Genomic DNA, 9459 nt, shown 5'->3' with positions numbered 1-9459 from the left:
TTCATCGATACTGCGAAACGCAAAGAAAATAAACAACTGAAAAAAGAAAGAAGAAAAAAAATGAAAGAAAACGTGCCGTTCTTGCGATGGCTATCCTGAACACAGTTTTAACCAGTTATTTCAGTACCCTATATTCGCCTTTGAGTAAGAGAGCAGTTATTCGTAAGCTAAAGTCTGCAATTCTGCGCATGTCGGCCTACTCGTGCGCATGCCTCCTTTGTGTCCACTCAGTTTATTATTATGAACAGCTTAGATGACTTAAATATATTACAAAAAGAAGAAAAGTTGCAGGCAATCATACACCTCGGTAAAACGTATATCCATGAGTCAACGAGGCTGAAACGCAATAATTTTTTTCCAAGTACGCTCTTAATCGTGTCCCTTTCGGAGTTGCATAATGTGGAGGCTGACGGATTTCCATGCGAGTGAAACCGAGGAGACTATGCAAGGAACTATGTTGTCGCGTGCTTTTTGGAACCTCAATATAATTGAAGGCCGAGCCTAATATTTATATTTCACAACTATGCGTACTTATCCATGGAAAAGTGTTTTCTAGGTTTGTGTTTCAGCAAGCTCAGCCGGGAGTTTCCACTTCGGCTTTATATCTACTGCAGTGACCGCTACGAGCAAAGTAATAAAAACACCCTTCTTCTGAGTTTCCAGTAAATATGCGAGGTTATCCTTGAATGCCGAAGCATGCCTGGCAGACGCCAGGCCTCCGGTATTCCAGTGCATCTGCCATTGCAGTACCACGCTATCCTTAAGCAAAACTTTGCCGCAGTATTTGCCGCAGGATCAAAGAAGGTACTTGGTAGCATTTACAGTAGTTGCCAGAGAATAGCTGCGTCCACAGCACAGGGCATTCTATTTGTGCTCCACGGCTCTCCTTGCCTCGTGAAGCCTCTTCGTAGAGAAATATAAAATGCTGCATGATTTATTACGGCGACAATGTGTGAAACTGGTGAGCTGCTACACTAATAACTCATAATGGCAGTGTCAGATAGGCCTACCATTGCGGCTACGCTGCCTTTGATGAAGGAAATTGGCGATCACAAAAGCAGACTATAGTTCCAGAGAGAGGTGGGCGATGCGAGTAGCTCATCACAATTTTATCAGACAAGAAGAAAACCGATCCTCTTGTTTTCGTCGTCGTACAGGGTGCAATAAATACATGGTGATAAATAATACAAGACCAACATAAGGCAAGTGCAAAAAAAAAAAATTGCTGCCCTTGCGATTGCGAGATGTGAAACATAAGCCAAAGCGCAAGGCTGTCATAACCGCCGAATGATTTTGTTTGGAGGATGCCCAAGCTTTTCTGTTATTGTGGATAGCCGTCTTTTTCTGTCGTTAAACGCCAATCCATAGAGCGGGAAGAAAAAGTGATCGTCTGGTTTCTCGTTATACGAGAAACCAGACGTCCTGGTGAGTCCCCCTGAACACATGCTCAGAAAAAGAACGCCAAGAACAATCCAAAGCGATGAATCGTTGCCATAGGAAAACCGCCCTATGACAATACTCGTATAGCAAAATCCGCAAGAGCTCTTTTCTTTTCGATTTTATGCCCCTTACAGAGGATTCTGGGTCGCGGCCAGACCGAGTGGTCAGCTGCTTGCGGGCATCCGCTGTTTTGTGGCGAGCGCGTTTCGTGCAAAGCATGCAAGTTCGCGCTGGGGCTTTGGATGCTTATACGTGCCTCTCCTTTGGGATGGGCTAAGCGAGCCGGAGTTTACTGTCAAGGGGCTGGACGTTTTACGATCGCGTTACGCTGGGAGCGAAGCGATGGTTCCTGCTGCGAAATTCTCGGCGCGTTGCTGAGAGAATGTTTAGAGCATCGCTTCCAGGCGTCTAGCCCTGAGGCGACGCGACAAGAACAGCGGCTCTAAGGGACAGCTATCAAACAAAGTGCTTTGAAGCGAAGGAACTGAGCAGATTTCAAACTAAACGACTCGGGCGGTTTAAAATTCGCCGTGATTTAGACAACTGGACTGCGCAAGCGGTGCTGTCTTCTTTGGTGTATATATATATATATATATATATATATATATATATATATATATATATATATATATATATATACAGTGAACTAGATGCGCGTATGAAGCGGTTTATTGACAATTCGGCCGGCGTCCAGTCTTCATCAGTCTGATGAAGGTCGGACCCTGGCCGAAACGTCAATAAACCGCTTCATACGCACAACTAGTTCAATCTGAATATTACAGTGAAGCTTTATACCTCTCGTTGGTTGGGAAATTTCGTGGCGTAAACACAAAACGCCAGGTTAACAATTGAAGGCAAACGGCATATCTTTCTTTGCAATGAGGCATATATCTATGTATATATAATACATGCCTCATAGGCCTCAGAACGAGAAGAAAGGGAACCGAGGGGCCCGATTTTATTAATCATATCATAAGAAGCCAAGGTCGGACCCTGCCTCAGGTATGCCTCAGGTAGCATATGTGGGTTTATTGACCAGTTGCCATCATCCAAAAAGATTACGTGCTCGTGACGCCTGTGGCAGAAAGGATGTTCCACATCCGCCCCTAGGTTTGTGGGCGGTGGCGCTGGCTAACACTCCCAAGGTTAATTCTAGTTGTAAAACATAAATACCCCAGAAAGTGGATGGGAAAACGGCTCCGCGGTAGCTCAATGGTGAGAGCATCGCACGCGGAATGCGAAGACGTGGGTTCGTTCCCCACCTGCGGACAGTTGTTTTTTCATCCGTTTTCATTTCGATTAATTTATCATTTCTTTAATTCAATTAGTAATTACAAGTAATTTCCCCTATGTTGTCCTTGGTGTCATTGTTTGTTGGCTTCTTATGATATGATAAAAAAAATCGGGCCCCTCGGTTCCCTTTCTTCTCATTCACACACATATATATAGTGACGCGTCACTACACTTTCAAATATAAAAGGAAGACCCGTCTAGCAACTCCTTCAGTTCATTCTAAGACTACTATGGGTAGAGCACGGAAATTAGACACCAGAAGAACAGCGTGAATACAATGCTCGACCATGTGTGGTGTTTGATACAGCGGCGCTGGACATTCACGTTCGCAGGGCGGTACGGCGGCCAATTTTTTACCCGGATCGAGAATCGCTTTATTTCTGATATATATATATATATACCGTGACCGTGGCCGTTACTTTCTCTCCAGAGTTATCGATGACCTGCTTCGCTCCTGCGCGACAAAACACAAATTTACGACGGCTTACCACCCACAAACTAACGGCTTGACTGAGCGCTTCAACCGGACGCTTACTGACATGCTTTCTATGTATGTATCATCTGACCATCAAGACTGGGATGTTGCGTTGCCCTTCGTTACATTCGCTTACAATTCCTCCCGTCATGATACTGCTGGTTTTTCACCCTTTTATCTCCTGTTTGGCCGCGACCCAACGTTACCTTTTGACACTATCATCCCCGATGCCGTCCATTTGCCAACTGAGTACGCTCGTGATGCCATTTCCCGAGCTGATGAGGCACGCCAAATTGCTCGCCGTCGCCTTACTACATCGCAAGGCCACCAGAAGCACCGCTACGACTCGCGTCATCGCGACGTTATCTATACTCCGCGTGCCCTTGTGCTTCTATGGACTCCGACTCGGCGTGTTGGAGTCTCAGAAAAAAAAAGTTGTCGCAGTTTCACCCGAAAGGCGAAGCATCAGTTGCGATAGCAAATTTGTAGAGAGCTATACGGAGTAAGGATAGTAGTTTTATCAGCTGTACAAACTTGGACATGCAGCAGCACCGGCAACACAAAGAACTGTTGTCGACGCCGTCGGCGTTTTGCCCGCGTTCGCACAAAACGCGCGCGGCATTGGGGACTGTTGCTGGAGCCTTTGAGGGCGGTTCGGAGGTTTACGACGAGATCGGAACGGGACACTCGTCGAGCAGCGTCGGAAGTCTTTACCACCTTCTCGCCTCAAAATGTTTTTGTATGAATATGCATTTTGTGCCGCAGCTAAACGTCGCCTCCCTCCCCCCCCCCCCCCCCCGCCCCCCACGGCCTTTCGCATGTCTGAAGAAGTCGCGTTTGCTCTATATATATGGCGATTGTAAAGGAGGAAAGAGACGCTTAATTCTGCAGCCCTTAAGGGAGCACGGCGATGAAAGCGCGTTTGTTCTCCGCCGTCCGTTCACTCCCCGTGAAAGCGCGCGTCCCTCGAGCCCTTTCACTCGCACATACAGCGTTCGGCGCGCGGCGACAATTTCATCGCCATTGACGTCATACGGAACCTCACGGCGACGGCGACGCCGACGGCAGAAATCTGCTTTGGAGTGTCCATATAATTGCTATCGCAATAAAATGCTTTCGCGGTACTCCGGACCCTACCGTGTCTTACGCCGTGTAACAGACGTCACGTATGAGATTGGCCCGCTCGAGTCTTCCTCGCCAACCGTTTCATCACCTACTGACGTTGTTCACGTATCCCGCCTTAAACCTTACCACTCGCCTGGATCATAGCAAGCACCGTGACGGTGCTTGAGCAGCCGGGGGTCATGTCACGGTATGATTCATCTAGAGGAGCATCGATGAAGAAGACGTTGATGATCGGGCGCGCGCTCTCGGCCATATGGTTGACGCTTGATCGCCTTGTAAATATACTGTAAATACGTTTTCCTGTTGTGTTTGCCTCCCCGTAACAATATATATATATATATATATATATATATATATATATATATATTGACACGTACACATGTTTATCTTTCACCGGTAGCCGCTTTCAACATTGGCTGACAAATGTTAAACGTTATCGCTCGGCGCAGGACGCGCCTGCATTGGAAGCTTCTCGGACGTTATCAATGCTTCTATCCGTCGTCTGTGGTCACCGACGCCCATGTAATCTGATTGTATGAGCGACGCGAATTGTCTAGAACTTTCTGGAAGACACGCGGGCATCAGGGATTAATCTGGAACCTTCGATGACTCAGGTATAAAAGCCGACGCGTTTCGCCGCTTATCAGATTTTCGACGATCGCCGACTGTGTTCGCCGCTATCGTTGTGCTTTGAGTGTAGCTTGCTTTTGTGGGCACAGGTTCGCCCAATAAACAACCAGTTTCGTCATACACAGTTTTGTGACTGTTTTCTCTACCGTCACTACTACGTGACATCTGGTGGAGGTGCTAGTTCGTTCATGCACCGAACGCCCCCGCAAAGCCGCGACCCAAGCCCGAAACCGGAGAACGAGACCAACGTCGCCAAGGACCAGCGAGCTAGCCGTAGGCAGCAAGGACTTGTGCCGGAGTTCGGACTTCTTCCCGAAAAGACCACTGCAATCAAGGCCAAGTCAACGACCAAAATGGCAGCACCAGCGTCCCCCATCCTGCTGCAGCAACCTCGGGAGCCACCGACTTTTCGTGGATCATCGGCTGAAGACCCTGAAACCTGGCTGGAGACATACGAGAGGACCGCGACGTTCAACAAATGGAGCGACGACGACAAGCTGCGCCATGTGTATTTTTCATTAGATGATGCTGCTCGGACCTGGTTTGAGAACAGAGAGACCACCCTGGTGACGTGGGACCTATTTCGTGAGAACTTCATGAGGACTTTCACGAATGTCGTGCGAAAAGAAAGGGCCGAAGTTTTATTAGAAACCAGAGTGCAATTGCCGAACGAGAACATCGCAATCTTCACGGAGGAGATGACTCGCCTCTTCCGCCACGCCGACCCCGATATGTCAGAGGAAAAGAAAGTTCGGTTCTTGATGCGGGGCGTCAAAGAGCATCTATTCACTGGATTGATGCGCAACCCGCCCAAGACTGTGGCAGAATTCGTTTCGGAGGCCACAACCATCGAGAAGACCCTTGAAATGCGAGCCAGGCAATACAACCGCCGTGCACTGACAAACTACGCCGAAGCTCAAGCTCTAGGCGCCGACGACCTGCACGAGACGATCAGAGCGGTTGTACGGGAAGAACTACAGAAATTATTCCCAAGATCGCATCCTCAGGTGACTTCAATCGCTGACATAGTTAAAGAAGAGGTTCAGCGATCACTAGAAGTGCCAGAAGTTCCGGTATCGCCTCAACCACAGCCGCAAGCGATGACCTACGCCGCCGTCGCCCGTCGTCAAGGCCCCCCTCCGCGCTCGCGCCAGGGCCCCGTAACGCCGCAGTTCCGTCGTCCACCGCCGCCGCCGCCAGCACGCCCGCCCGTCGCCCAGCGCAGCTCCCAGCGGAAGACGGACATTTGGCGCGCCCCCGACCACCGCCCGCTCTGCTATCACTGCGGGGAAGCCGGCCATGTCTACCGCCGATGCCCATACCGCGAGATGGGCCTACGAGGGTTCGCCGTCAACGCGCCACGTCCACAGCTTGGCGAGCGACCACGTGACATCGCCGACTACCTTGCCGGAGCCCAGTGGCAACCACGACGGCCCTCACGATCGCCGTCACCAGGCCGCTACATCTCGCCGCATCGCCGCCTGTATGCCGGCCCAACCCGGGGCCGATCTCCCAGCCCATACCCGGGAAACTAAAGCAGCAACCGATGGAGGTGCGGTTGCTGTACGACGCAATGCCGAAGATCCTCCGCCGCCGACGACGACGACGATTCGCGAATCATCACGACGAGATATCAGCACGCCGCCTAGCAACAGCCTTGACAGCACATCGCCGCCGAACGAAGACCTTCCGACGCGACGTAGCAGCAGCAGAGCAAGCCGACGCAGCCGTGATCCGACGCCACGAATTAACCGCAACGCCAGACGCCGGTCTACCGATCTAGACGTGCTCATCGATGGTCATAACGTCACCGCTCTCGTCGACACTGGCGCCGACTATTCAGTTTTCAGTGGCGCGTTCGCCGCCAAGTTAAAGAAGGTGCAGACGGCCTGGCAAGGACCCGATATACGGACAGCGGGAGGTCACCTAATAACGCCGGCTGGAATCTGCACAGCGCGAGTCACGGTAAACAACCGCACTTACCCGGCGAGCTTCGTAATCCTGCAGCACTGCTCCAGGGACGTCATCCTAGGCATGGACTTTCTACACCAACATGGTGCAGTCATCGACTTAAGGTCCAAGTCGATAACGCTTTCAACACACAAAGCGATACCGCCGGATACATGCATCAGTTACCATGCCTTGAATGTGCTTGAAGAACAAGTCACCGTTCCGCCTCACTCCAGCGTAATGATTTCCGTCGGTACGGAAGTGCCTGCAGACATGGAGGGCGTAATCGAGGGCGATCATCACTTACTGCTGTACCGTGAAATTTGCGTCGCTAGAGGCATAGCTGAGCTACGTGCAGGGAAAGCAACGGTGATGCTCACGAACTTCAGCCCCGAATACAAGCACATTAACAAAGGCACCACGGTTGCCTACATCGACGAAATAGTACAAGCCAGCAGTGCTTTCGCCTTCACGGATTCCAGTGCACCCGCAACGACGACTATAATACCTGAAGCAACTTTCAACGTTAATCAGAACCTTCCCAGGCATAAGAAAGAACAACTAAAAGCTCTGCTCCTGCAATACAAGGATTGCTTCTCGTCGTCGTCAAAAGTTCGACAAACCCCTGTCGCCAAGCACCGAATCATAACCGACGAAAATGTCCGCCCACTGCGTCAGAGCCCGTACCGAGTTTCGGCACGCGAACGCGAGGCCATAAGGCAACAAGTCGACGAAATGCTACGCGACGACATCATCCAGCCGTCCAAGAGTCCGTGGGCGTCCCCCGTGGTGTTAGTGAAGAAGAAGGATGGAACCCTACGTTTCTGCGTCGATTATCGTCGCCTCAACAAGGTCACGAAGAAGGACGTATACCCCCTTCCACGGATTGACGACGCCTTGGATCGACTATACAACGCAAAGTATTTTTCGTCGATGGACCTCAAAACCGGCTACTGGCAAATCGAAGTCGACGAGAGGGACCGGGAGAAGACGGCCTTTATAACACCAGACGGACTGTTCGAGTTCAAGGTCATGCCGTTTGGTCTTTGCTCGGCACCTGCGACTTTCCAACGCGTCATGGATACAGTACTGGCAGGCTTGAAGTGGCAGACTTGCCTCGTCTATTTGGACGACGTCGTTGTGTTTGCCTCAAGCTTCGAAGAACACCTGCGGCGCCTTGAAACAGTTCTTCAAGCAATCAAAACCTCCGGACTCACGTTAAAGCCAGAAAAGTGCCGCTTCGCATATGAGGAGCTCTTGTTTTTGGGCCACGTCATCAACAAGTCTGGAGTGCGCCCCGACCCTCAGAAAACTGCGGCCATCTCCAACTTTCCTCTGCCCGCTGACAAGAAGGCAGTGCGTAGATTTCTGGGACTGTGCGCCTATTACAGGCGCTTCGTCAAGGATTTTTCACGGATCGCCGAGCCACTGACGTACCTCACGAAGGCCGACGTCGAGTTCAAGTGGGAGATGCCGCAAATCGAAGCATTTGAAGAACTAAAGCGACGCCTACAATCGCCGCCCATCCTTGCGCATTTCGACGAAAATGCCGATACCGAAGTCCACACCGACGCAAGCGGCGTAGGACTCGGCGCCGTGCTTGTGCAGAGGACTGATGGACTAGAAAGGGTTGTAAGTTACGCTAGCCGGTCGCTATCGAAGGCGGAAGCAAATTATTCCACAACAGAAAAGGAGTGCCTCGCCATCATCTGGGCTACATCAAAGTTTCGCCCCTACCTCTATGGCAGGCCCTTTAAAGTTGTGAGCGACCACCACGCCTTGTGTTGGCTAGCTAACTTGAAGGATCCTTCAGGTCGCCTCGCACGATGGAGTCTGAGACTTCAAGAATTCGACATCACCGTCGTTTACAAGTCCGGGCGAAAGCACTCTGACGCCGACTGCTTGTCTCGCGCCCCCGTCGAACCGCCGCCACAGGATGACCAGGATGACGACACTTTCTTGGGACCCATCAGTGCCGACGAATTCGCCGAACAACAGCGAGCCGACCCGGAACTAAGGAACCTTGTAGATTACCTGGAAGGCAAGACCGTCACTGTGCCGAAGGTGTTCAGGCGAGGATTGGCGTCGTTTTTCTTGCAAAACGACATTCTCCTAAAGAAGAACTTCTCGCCTCTCCGAGCCAACTACCTCCTCGTGGTACCCTCAGCATTGCGTCCAGAGGTTCTGCAAGCTCTCCATGACGATCCAACGGCTGGACACCTCGGTTTTTCCCGCACGCTCGCAAGGATACAAGAAAAATACTACTGGCCTCGCCTCTCTGCCGACGTCGCCCATTACGTAAGGACATGCCGAGACTGTCAGCGACGCAAAACACCGCCGACAAGGCCAGCCGGACTTCTACAGCCGATCGAGCCACCTCGCCGACCGTTCCAGCAGATTGGGATGGACTTACTGGGGCCTTTTCCGACGTCGACGTCCGGGAATAAATGGATCGTCGTAGCTACGGACTACCTCACCCGCTACGCCGAAACAAAAGCCTTGCCCAAAGGCAGTGCTGCCGAGGTAGCCCGATTCTTCGTTGAGAA

The 9459-nt window shown here is 51.2% G+C and overlaps 1 non-coding gene across 1 annotated transcript; it reads left to right on the top strand.

Annotated features, from left to right (window-relative positions):
• Positions 1-2638: 2638 nt before the first annotated feature.
• Trnap-cgg (transfer RNA proline (anticodon CGG)) lies at positions 2639-2710 on the top strand. Its single transcript has one exon. It is a non-coding gene; the product is annotated as a tRNA-Pro (tRNA).
• The last annotated feature ends 6749 nt before the right edge of the window (positions 2711-9459 follow it).

This window comes from Dermacentor silvarum, chromosome 5 (genome assembly GCF_013339745.2).
Source record: "Dermacentor silvarum isolate Dsil-2018 chromosome 5, BIME_Dsil_1.4, whole genome shotgun sequence".
Lineage (NCBI taxonomy): Eukaryota > Metazoa > Arthropoda > Arachnida > Ixodida > Ixodidae > Dermacentor > Dermacentor silvarum.
The sequence above is the reverse complement of the archived record's forward strand: the minus strand, read 5'-3'. Positions and strand labels throughout refer to the sequence as shown.